Source organism: Phacochoerus africanus, chromosome 11 (genome assembly GCF_016906955.1).
Source record: "Phacochoerus africanus isolate WHEZ1 chromosome 11, ROS_Pafr_v1, whole genome shotgun sequence".
Taxonomy (NCBI): Eukaryota; Metazoa; Chordata; class Mammalia; order Artiodactyla; family Suidae; genus Phacochoerus; species Phacochoerus africanus.
The window spans coordinates 1,626,880-1,639,633 of record NC_062554.1 but is presented as its reverse complement, the minus strand read 5'-3'; the positions used below and the strand labels follow the sequence as shown (position 1 = coordinate 1,639,633).

The 12,754-nt window shown below is 40.1% G+C and overlaps 1 pseudogene; it reads left to right on the top strand.

Annotated features, from left to right (window-relative positions):
- The first annotated feature begins 872 nt into the window (after positions 1-872).
- Positions 873-1,816, top strand: LOC125111474 (olfactory receptor 502-like; annotated as a pseudogene).
- The last annotated feature ends 10,938 nt before the right edge of the window (positions 1,817-12,754 follow it).

The following is a 12,754-nucleotide window of genomic DNA, read 5'->3' as shown; positions in this document are numbered from 1 at the left end:
CATGAGGGTCACTAGCCGGGTGATCATTCTTGTTTTTGAGCCACACTATATTCAGCTACATATCATGTGGAAAATAATTCTTCATGCTACAAAACCCCAATTATAAAACACTGTTGAAGTATGAAGTGCCTCGATTTGTTTGAATAAATGTATTTCACTTATGTACTGAATATCATCCATGCTTTTTGCATAGTGATTACATCTACATTTCAAACGACTTGATAAAATAATATTTTTAATTTAAAAATACTGAGGAAATGTATAGATAACTTTATTCATAAACCAAATTGTAATCAATTTCTCTTTTAACATCAAGAACACTTTTCTCCTCAAAAAAATGCTTAAGTTACAGACATTGTGAAATATGTGATTAAGAGGTATCTCTTTTAGACACAACTTCTAGAAGGCTTAAAGGATAATCTGCTATTGCAGACCTTACTCACTGCCAGGTGTAAAAACAAAATGCTTAACCCTAGACTTACAGCTTAGTAAGCAGGTAATAAAAGTTACCTACTACTGAAGTCTTTATACAATATAATTTTTTATATTATACTCACTGATCCTTTTTGGTAATTCTCATCTGCCAAATTTTTTATGCTTTGATTTTAAAATCCACATTAAATGCATTTTGGGAAACAATTCAATACAAAAAGTAAAAGATGTATTTCAAGGAGGCTTTTGCCTATTTTGCTAAAATAATTTTGAAATGCTAATAGACATATACTTGTGTGTAAATCTGCATTGATGATTGAGTATTTTTACTTATAATCACATCCTATACATGTACTAAGAATACTGAAATCATCAAAATTACAATTTCTCTGATATACTGTTTCATATCAGATTCATTTTGGCAGCAGCTGCATCATCTCATGGGTTCCCTGGGAGAGGGGAACCACACTGCAGGGACAGAGTTCATTTTATTGGGCTTAACAAATGACCCAACCCTGCAAACCATCCTCTTCGTGATCATCCTGTGTATCTACCTGGTGACCATCTGTGGCAATCTCAGCACAATCATTCTTGTCAGACTCTCTCCTCAGCTCCGTCATCCCATGTATTTTTTCCTGAGCCACTTGGCCTTGGCTGACATGGGCTGCTCATCTTCTGTCACACCCAGTATGCTTGTAAATTTCCTGGTGGAAGAAACACCATCTCCTATCCTGGATGTGCTGTCCAGCTGGGTTCAGGTGCTTTCTTTGGGGCGACGGAGTGTTTCCTTCTGGCTGCCATGGCATATGACCGCTTTGTGGCCATCTGCAACCCACTGCTCTATTCCACGAAGATGTCCACACAAGTCTGTGTTCAGTTACTCCTCGTGTCTTACATGGGTGGTATTTTCAATGCTTCCTCTGTTAGTACTTCCTTCTTTCTTTTACTCTTCTGTGGACCAAATCGAGTCAATCATTTCTTCTGTGATTTTGCCCCCTTGTTGGAACTCTCCTGCTCTGATGTCACTGTTCCTGCAGTAGTCCCCTCATTTACATCTGGCTCCATCATTGTGGTCACAGTGGCTGTCATAGCCACTTCCTACATCTACATCCTCATCACCATCCTGAAGATGCCCTCCACTGAAGGAAGACACAAGGCCTTCTCCACCTGCACCTCCCACCTCACCACGGTCACTCTGTTCTATGGGACCATCACCTTCATTTACGTGATGCCCAAGTCCAGCTACTCCACTGACCAGAACAAGGTGGTGTCTGTGTTCTACATGGTGGTGGTCCCCATGCTGAACCCCCTCATCTACAGCCTCCGGAACAAGGAGGTTAAGGGGGCTCTGAAGAGACAGCTTGGGAGAATAACGTGTACTTAGTGAAGCCTGTTATTCTGTAGGAATTGATGTAATACTATGCTATAAATATTATAAGAAGAAGACACTGAGTATGCATGTTTTAACTATATCCATGCTGTGGTATTAGCCATGGTGCACGTTTTCTGTAAATGTAGGGAGTGGATTTTCAGATATCTGACTGTGAATCAGAGACTCACAGTGAGTTTCCCTTAACAAAATTAAATTAAATTTCTAATTAATAAAAACAAATAGGCTCACATGAGACAATACTTTATCTGCTGAAAATTGCTTAAAATTTCATTCATATATTTTCCCAAATTTGTATTCTGCCATAAATTAGGATTATTGTACCTCCAAAAGACTGTGTCCATTTTTAATAGAAGTTTATCCCTTAATGAGTGTGAGAACAATGGTTTTCACTGAGTACACTCTGAGAGGAAATGACACATGGAATCGAACGTTTCTGGAGAGGATCTTGCAGGAAGGTTATCTGCTGAGGAGGGACTTTATGGACCCATAAACTCTGGCATGTGTTCCAGTCTCTGGCTCCAGGCACCCCAGAGGGTCCCCAGAGAAAGACAGGAGGAGATGTCCCTGACCAACCTGTGAATTCTGGCTGCTCCAAAGATGACTCCTCTGTGGGAATACGTAGGGTCCCTCAACTCCTCGGGGTCTGAGACAAATGAAACCTGTTCATGGTCAGGTCTGCATCCTGCTCATGAAGTGGGAAGGCATTGGGTTGGGTCTCCCCTGAATTTCTGACCCCCTTCCCCATAGAGAGGCTGAATCAACCTCATGTGCTGATGACAAACACATTTATTGACCTTTCCTGTCCCCTCTTCCCTGTTTCAGGCGCAATTCTGTCTTTTTGCTGAGAGACTCATGAGGCCTTAATCTTCTCACTCACTCATTTGTTCTTTCATATGTTCAAAGATTATGCTGAGTTATTTTTATACTGCAGAGATGTTCATAGGCCAGTGGAAATATAAATGACAAAAATCTAATCTACCTGTCTTTGTATAATGATCTTATAGCATAAAAGAGGTAATAAAACTAACAAGTTAGTGGTTCAGACTATTCAAAGGGGATGCCAGGAATGAAGAAGAAAAAGCAGATAGAGTCATGGAGCTTAACATCCAGGGCAGGCAGTGCCAGTGCGGGTCCCACTGGGAAGAGAACATCTGAGCAAGGATGCAGGAGGTGAGGACACTGCCTGTTGGATATGGTGTCACCTGTGTACATTTCTGCAAGTCTAATCTTCCCTCACAGGCATGCAGTTTACCTTTGGGGCTTCTGTTCCCATTATGCCAGGTGTGGTCATTTGAATCCATCCCAAGGTGAGCACAACCAAAACATAGGTTAGGATGTTCGAGACATTTTAATGTCACTGTAGAGGCTACAGGATAACAAGGAATTGATTCAGCAGAACTGGGAGAAACCAGGGAACCAACACTAAGGCTTTAGTCATGAGGCCAGTAGGAAATGTTACCCCCCAGCCCTGGATTTAGTGACTTTGTGGGAGGAACATACATCAAAAAGCCTAGGACGCATTCAGGTGAGAATTCTGACCAATGCACCTCACGTATATACTCAGGATAATGGAAACCCTCCGTGACGAAGTCTTGCCCAGAAGTGCAGCCCTGGCGAGCTAGAGAGTCTCGAGCCTTGAGCTTGGCTGTAAGATGGTCGGGGACAGGTTGTGCCTCAGGGTGAACTGACTGAGCCAACAACCTACTCAAGCCTCAGTTATTCCTTCTCAACCCTAAAACACAATAACCAGCACCCAGGGAAAAACAATGACCAGCCCCCCCCAAAAAAACAAGGAACCAAAGATATCGTGGGAGTCAGTGGAAAGAACAGACATCGGAATTAAGATTTACTTATGGGAATCAATAGACACAGACTATAACATTACAACAAAGGCAATTTGAACATATACGTAATCACAGAAAACCAAAACGAATGACTAAGCTGTATGCAAAACAACCCCAAGGAGCTTCGTAACTGAAACCTCACTTGGGCACCAGGCACTTCTCTCTGGGGAACGTCATCCTCACAGGTCTTTAGTGGCTCCCCAGGGACAGCACTGGCAGAGGGGCCATCCCGCCTGGGAAGCCTCAGGATCAGAATTGGGACCATTGTTTCTCACATGCTGTCAGATACAGAGTGTCAGGGTCCCTGCAAGCACTGTTTCCAGTGAGGAGGATCCCTGCACTCTGAGAAGCACAAAAGCATCAAGAATTAATTTATTCTTCATGTCCTCCCAGTCCAGGTGCATTTTACAATTAAAGAATCATTTTTGTTACAACCGGTGTTACATGCAACACAGCTGATATTTCACTTCTGTCAGGATTTAGGAACAATAGAAAGTTCATAAAGGCTAATTTTATGCTTAGAGACGTCAAAGGATTTTGTTAACCTACGATGCATGTCATCTGGGATCTTAAATATCATGTCATGTCGACACAGGATTCTGAGCAAATGCACTGAGTGGGAACACATACTGGAGAGCAGGCAGAACATAAGACCCTGTGTAGCAGAGTCTGGGAGAGGAGCACTCACCTTGTGTGTCACACACAGGTTTCTCAGAGAAGTCATGGACACCTCTGGATTTCACAAAAGAGGTAAAGTCTTTGGCAATTCGATTTTTCTTTTGCGAAGTTGTCAAGTCCTTGGCCAAAATTTGTACCTATTTAATAATACACCCACATTAATAATGTGAAATTGATAAAATTGTATTTTATGATGGACTTGATGGTTTTTATAAGAATTATTTGACGTTTCTACATATAAAATATTACTAACATATATTAACCCTCTGGGTCAATAAAACAATTCCATAGCTCAGGTAAAGTCTAAAACTCAGCCCTCAACTACACCAAACGAAAACATTAATAATTGGACTTTTCCATAATGGATTTTAACACAGCTTTCTAAAGTTTTACGATGTGGCCAAATATGAAACACAATCCTGCAACACTGAACATGTTTAGAAAATATATAGAACATATTTAGAAAAAAGCAACAAGCTGCAGAAAATATACTATTTTTCAAGAAAAGCTATATTTTTAAAAAATGATCAGGAATTGGGAGATAAAGCAAATCTCAACCTGTCTTAATTGTTGTCATTTTCATAAAGTATATTTTATAAACATAGTAGAATAAAACTATAAATAATAAATAGAAAACATTTATATATTTGTAAATGAAATAACACAGCATTAAGTATGCCATGTATCAAAGAAAATTTCAAATAAAAATTAGAAAACAAGTGCATGATAATAAAAATATTACATATAAAATCTTATTCTATAAGTACATAAGTTCTTGGCAGGAAAGTTAGACCAGAGATACTAGAAAAGACAGACTGAAAATTAATAGCATTTGCATTCATTTTAATAGGTAGAAAAGATTGTAGAATGAAATGCAAACCAACATTGTAAAATTTTACGGAAAAAAAGTGAAGAAAAATGCAAAATTTTGTTAAATATGACAACAAACACATGGACCACAATAATAATAGATAAACCAGATTGCCTACAAATTAAAGCCTTAATAAACATCAAAAGAGAAAATTAAATATGAAATGATAAGCAACAGATTGGAATAAAATATTTTACAAAAAATACATAAATAGATTAGTATCTAAAGTGTATAAAGCACACTCATAACTCAATGATGAGAATAAGCAAAACAAATTTTAAAAGTTGGTAAAAGATTTAAATCGACATCTCACCAAAGAAGAGTTTTGAATGGAAAATAAGCACTTGAAATTGATGCTGAATACAACTAATACTAGGGAAATGCAAATTAAAATAAAAGAATAATGCTACACACATATTAGAATAGCTTTTTTTTTAACTAACATTACCAAGTGTTGGAAGAACCCAGAGCAAACAGAACTTAAATATAATGCCAGAGGAATGCAAAATGGTACAGCTCCACCAAAAAAAAAATCCCTGCAGTTTCTTATAAACATACGCTAACCATAACACACAGAGATTATAATTCCAGCTATTTTAGGAGAAATGAAAACACATGTCCACACAAAGACCTGGAGATATTTATAGAAGCCCTACGCATAATTGTCAAAAACTAGAAAATCATCAAATGTCCACTTTTTAAAGAACAGGTAAAGGAAAGGTGGTACATTCATGCAATGGCTAAATTTAAGAGGATTACAGAACAATCCAGACTCTCTATAACCTGTGTGTCACAATACCCATGACACCATTCAAATTTACTAGCACATAACAAAATGGGAATATGGCCCATACTCAAGATAAAGGGTTGGAAACCAACCACGAGGCAAGGCTTTTCTGTAACTTACATCTCAGGATGCTAGAAATGAAATGATAAGATTTTCATAGTATAAGAAATGAAAGAACAGAAATCAAAGAAATAGGAAATAAGACCCAGGAGAAAAGAAAGAAATATGTAATTTTACTCCTTGGAAAGAATAATAAAATTGCAAATCCCATAGGCAGAAACCTAAACAGACATTTCTACAAAGAAAACACTAAGGTGGCCAATAGACACATGAAAAAAAAAGCTCAACATCACTAGTTATTAAATAAATGCAGATAAAAACTACAGTGAGGTACCCTCTCACACGAGTCAGAATGGCCATCCTTAACATGCCAACAAGTAACAAATGCTGGAGAAGGTGTGGACAAAGGGTACCCTCCTACACTATGGGTGGGAATGTATATTGGTACGACCACTATGGAAACGAATATGGAGGTACCTCAGAAAACTAAATATAGAACTACCATATGATGTAGCAATCGCACTCCTGGGCCTACATCTGGGCAAAACTTTCATTCGAAAAGATACATGCACCAATATGTTCATGTATCTTTCATGCACCACAATTCACAATAGCCAAGACATGGAAACAACCTAAATGTCCATCAACCGGTGAGTGCATTAAGAATATGTGCTACATATACATAATGAAATACTATGCAGCCATAAAAATGAGCAAAATAATGTCATTTGCAGGAACATGGATGGAACTAGAGATCCTCATACTGAGTGAAGTAAATCAGAAAGACAAGTACCACATGACATTACTTACATGTGGAATCTAATATATGGCACAAATGAACCTATCTACAGAATAGAAGCAAACTCATGGATATGGAAAACAGACCTGTGGCTGCCAAGGGGGAGAGGGAGGAAGTGGGATGAATTGGGAGTTTGGAGTTACTTGATGCAAACTACTGCATTTGGAGTGGAAAAGCCATGAGGTCCTGCTGTATAGCACAGGGAACTCTATCTAATCACTTGTGATGGCATAGGGTGGAAGATACTGTGAGAAAATGAATAGATATATATATGATAAGTGGGTCAGTTTGCTGTACAGCAGAAACTGACAGAACATGGTAAATCAACTGTACTACAAAATTTTTAAAATCCCATAGTAGTATTAATCAAGAAAAAGTCAAAATATTATCTTAATAATTGTCTTATCAAATGAGACAAACCTAGGAAGGCATAAATACTCAACCTGAAGATATCAAGATGGTTAAAATAGATTCTATGAACAATCTTAAATCAATCAATTTTGTAAATGATAACCAACGACTATTTTGCAGAAGAACAAAATGTTGGGATTGAAAAACATCCCTGCTTGTCTTCTGGCTTGGAGGACCAAGAATAACCTAATAACAAAGTCAGTAGAAAATATTTCTTCTGGAATTCCTGTCGTGGCTCAGTGATGATGAAACCAAGCAGTAACCATGAGGATGTGGTTTCAATCCCTGGCCTCACTCAGTGGGTTAAGGATCTGGCATTGCCCTGAGCTGCGGTGTAGGTCACAGACACAGCTCTAATCTGGCTGTGGTGTAGGTAAGCAGCTATAGCTCCATTTGACCCCTAGCATGGGAACCTTCATGTGCCGCTGGTGGGGCCCTAAAATGACAAAAAGAAAAGAAAGAAAGAAAATAAATTATTTCCTCCACGTGTATGGAGCAGCTGTACCAATGCCATAATTATGTCTCGGGGACTACTGCTTTCTTACATCAGTGTACCCAGGCTGAAATACTACTCCTGCCTATTACTGCAGATACCCAATTACTAAGTCGCTGCCATCACATGATAACATCCTCCTTCTCAGAGCAACAAATCCAGAACTGACCCTCACAACCCCTAATTCCTCCACAGTGTCCTTCTGTGAGAACTCAAACCTTTTGAAAGGCATGTGCCTTCTCCTCATTGTTGAGAGATGTGTGATGGTTTTCGGAGAGCCCTCCCTTGCTACACTGACCCAATAAACTTGACTGTGTTGCACTATAGGTTTGCTTCTGGCGGCCTTTAGCTGATTGAGCTTTGACACCAAAGTATTACATCTTGTATACAGTAGTGGTGGAACAGACTTGCAATTACTGAGATTTATGTGAATGTGATAGAGGGTTTCATGAATAGATTGTGGATGAATGAAAGTTACTGGAGTCGGAAGCAGAGGAAATTTGAGATTGTCCATTGAGATATTCAGATGGTTAGACGTTGTCTTTGCTGATGACAGAGACAGAGACGGAGAGAAAATATGTGATGCAGGTGCTAAAGTCCCCAGGGAATGAAAAATAGGAGGGAGATCATGGGGCAGAGAGGAGGAAATGTAGCTGGAATGTCATGGTTTCAAAGAAGAAAGTATTTGGGATTGAGGATGAAATAGAATCATGTATAGATTCTTTTTTCTTACATTATCATGCTCCATCATAAGTGACTAGACATAGTTCCCAGTGCTACATAGCAGGATTTCATTGCTTATCCATTCCAAAAGCAAAAGTTTGCCTCTACTAACCCAAAGTCCCCGAACCATCCCACTCCATCCCCCTCTCCCCTGGCAACCACAAGTCTATTCTCCAAGTCCATGATTTTCCTTTCTCTGGAAAGGTTCATTGCTGCCATATATTAGATTCCAGATGTAAGTAATTTTATGGTATTCATCTTTCTCTTTCTGACTTACTTCACTTAGTATGAGACTCTCTAGTTCCATCCACATTGCTGCAAGTGGCATTATTTTGTTCTTTTTTATGGCTGAGTAGTATTCCATTGTGTATATATACCACTTCTTCCTAATCCAATCATCTGTCAGCAGACATTTCGGTTGTTTCCATATCTTGGCTATTGTGACTAGTGTTGCAATGAACATGCGGGGTGCCTGTGTCTTTTTTAAGGAAAGTTGTGTCTGGCTATATGCCCAAGAGTGGGGTTGCTGGATTACATGGTAACCCTATGTATAGCTTTCTAAGGTACCTCTATACTGTTCTCCATAGTAGTTGTACCAACTTACATTCCCACCAAGAGTGCAGGAGGGTTCCCTATTCACCAAACCCTTTCCAGCTTTTATTATTTGTGGACCTATTAATGATGGCCATTCTGACTGGCGTGAGGCGGTATCTCATGATAGTTTTGATTGACATTTATCTAATAATCAGGGATGTTGAGCATTGTTTCAAGTGCTTCTTGGCCATCTGTATATCTTCCCTGGAGAAATGTCTATTCAGGTCTTTTGCCCATTTTTCCATTGGGTTGTTGGTTTTTTTGCTGTTGAGTTGTAGAAGTTGTTTGTGTATTTTAGAGATTAAGCCCTTGTGAGTTGCCACATCTGACACTATTTTCTCCCATTCTGTCAGTTGTCTTTTTGTTTTGTTTTTGGTTTCCTTCGCCATGCAAAAGATTATCAGTTTCATTAGTTCCCATTGATTTATTTTTGCTTTTCTTTCTGTTGCTTTGGGAGACTGACCTGAGAAAACATTTGTAAGGTTGATGTCAGAGAATGTTATGCCTATGTTCTCTTCCAGGAGTTTTATGGTGTCTTGTCTTATGATTAAATCTTTAAGACATTGTGAGGTTATTTTTGCACATGGTGTGAGGGTGTCTTCTAGTTTCACTGACTTGCGTGCAGTTGTCCAGGTTTCCCAGCAGTAGTTGCTGAAAAAAAGCTGTTTTTCCCATTTTATATTCTGGCCTCCTTTGTCAAAGATTAATTGACCAAAGTTGTCTGGGTTTATTTCTGGGTTCTCTCTTCTCTTCCATTGGTCTGTATGTCTGTTTTGGTACCAGTATCACACTGTCTTGATGACTGTGGATTTGTACTAGTGCCTGAAGCCTGGGAGAGTTCTGCCTCCTGCTTGGTTTTTGTTCCTCAGAATTGCTTTGGCAATTCTGGGTCTTTTGTGGTTCCATATAAATTTTTGGATTGTTTGTTCTAGTTCTATGAAAAATGTCATGGGTACTTTGATAGAATCTGTAGATTTCTCTAGGTAGTATGCCATTTTTACAATATTAATTCTTTCAACCCAGCAGCATGGAATATCTTCCCATTTCTTTACATCTTCTTTAAATTCCTTTATTAATGTTTTATAGTTCTCAGCATATAAGTCTTTCACCTTCTTGGTCAGGTGTATACCCAAGTATTTGATTTTTTGGGGTGCAATTTTAAAAGGTATTGTATTTTTGTATTCTTTTTAAAATCAGTCAACTTTCCATTGCAAGACTTTTTTGTCCTAGTCTTTGGAAAAAGTGTCCATCTGGATCTTTGAAAATACACTTTTGTTAGAAAGTTGAAGCCACTTTAATGAGCCAAAAGTCTACAGGTCATTTCTATAGAACAAACTCAGGAATCCTCTTCTCACAGGGGAAGCAACAAAAGCCCAGGGGACTTGCCCTGTTCTATGAGAGCCCTCCTTCCCTCCCACCACACACACAGACACCCACCCTCGCCCTGGCTGAAGGTCTGTAATGGGCTCCTGGAGGAAGGGCGACAGTCGGCATTTCACCCTCTCAGCGGTTCAGTGCACAGCTACTTGTAAACATAGTGGGAAATATCTGCTCTATTAAGAGCTCTTAAGAATCCACATCAGCAGCTCTGGCTCTGAAAGGTGAGTGCAGTAGTCATGGGTCTTGTTTAAATAATTTAAAATCTGATGGCTTCATTGAGAAATTAAAAAGAAAACAAACTCTCTCAACAACTTTCATTCTTGACCCCTGTGGAACTGTGGCCTCAGCAAGGTTTGTACCACAGAAAGGTCCTTCTGGGCCCCAAAACCAGGCTGCTCAGGAGACCCCAGGGAAGGTGGACAGTCTGCAGCAACCACAATCACAGTGAAGCTTGTGTAGCCACAGCCATGAACAGGAAATCAGAAAGCAATGCCCTGGCGTTCAGTTTGGATGAGGCACAGAGCCCCGTGTCCCCTGTTGTCATCAAAAAGACCCACCCCCTGAAGGAAAGGCTGGGGGAGAGTTAGAACCCCTGTGCCAGGTGGGGAGGCAGGAATGGGATGTTGTGATGCAGTGAGCTAGAAAGAACTAGGGTAACCAGTGGAGAGGAAGGGAGGGACCAGAAGCAGGTGTCATATTGTGCCCTTGAGTGTGAACACCAGACCCCAGAACTGAGACGGCATCAGACACGGTACTCCCTGGCGTCTTTTGGATACTTGAAAAAGCTCCTGACATGTATTGAAAGAAAATTTCTATTATTCTCCTAAAACATTTTAAATAATTGAAAATCTATCAATTTGAAAACTTCATTTTCAACAAAAATAGTTACTTAGCTCTGATGTGTGTGACCAAACATCTCTGAGTACTTTACAAATATGATTTTGTTCAGCCTCACAACAAAGATGCATTATAGGGGAGCTCCCGTCGTGGCACAGTGGTTAACGAACCCGACTAGGAACCATGAGGTTGCGGGTTCGGTCCCTGCCCTTGCTCAGTGGGCTAATGATCCAGCTTTGCCGTGAGCTGTGGTGTAGGTTGCAGACACAGCTCGGATCCCGTGTTGCTGTGGTTCTGGCATAGGCCGGTGGCTACAGCTCAGATTGGCCCCCTAGCCTGGGAACCTCCATATGCCATGGGAGTGGCCTAAGAAATAGCAAAAAGACAAAAAAAAAGATGCATTATAGGGGCAATTATTCCCATTTTACAAATGGGAACAACAGGAAGTGAGAGAGATTGAAGAGTCATGTTCCAGTTAAAACACTGGCCATTGGGAGGTCCAGGATCTGTGTCTTCTGTCTCCAGCCTCCATGATGCTGTCAGCAGAGACTAAAGCCCACAGTGTAGTCAGGATTGGCCCCACTGAACTCTGCTTGGGTCAGAGGGCAAAGAGCACACGTGCTGCTCAGTGCGTGACCCCATTCCTCAGACCAGAGTTTGTTCAGACGCTGACATGGAGAATGGTGAGGGATCTGAAAAGTAAGCCACAGGCTGGGACTTCCATCATGGTGCAGCAGTAACAAATCCAAATAGGAACCATGAGGCTGTGGGTTCAATCCCTGCCTTGGTTCAGTGGGCAAGGATCTGGCATTTCCTTGAGCTGTAGTGTAGGTCATAGATGCGGCTAGGGTCCTGCATTGCTGTGGCTGTGGTATAAGCTGGCAGCTATAGCTCCGATTTGACCCTTAGCTTGGGAACCTCCATGTGCTGAGGGTGTGGCCCTAAAAAGCAATAAAAAAAATGTATGCCGCAGGTGGAATGGCCAAAGGATCTATGGGGGCTTACTTTTGGAAAAGAAAAGGCAGTAGGAGCATGCTGGCTGTATTCAAATATTTCAGTGTTTTAATATAGAAAGGAGATGCCTTGTGCCATTAAAGTCATGGGGGATGTAAGTATCTAGACATAGTTCTCAAGGCTACACAGCAGGATCTCACTATAAATCCATTCCAAGTGCAATGGATACTTACATCGCAACACAACAACGGGAGGAAAAATTATGTATACAGGTATGTGTAATTTGGTCCCCATGCTGTACAATGGAAATAAATAAATAAATAAATAAATAAAAAGTCATGGTGGAATCAAGTGGTAAGACTACAAACAGATTTTTCATGATAGAGCTCACGCTTTTGGCAGTAAACTAGCCTGTCACTAGAGTAATTATGTACAGTTCATGAAGATTCATCAAAGAGTTAGAGCACTTTTTTTTTAGTTTTTATTTTCTGCTTTATT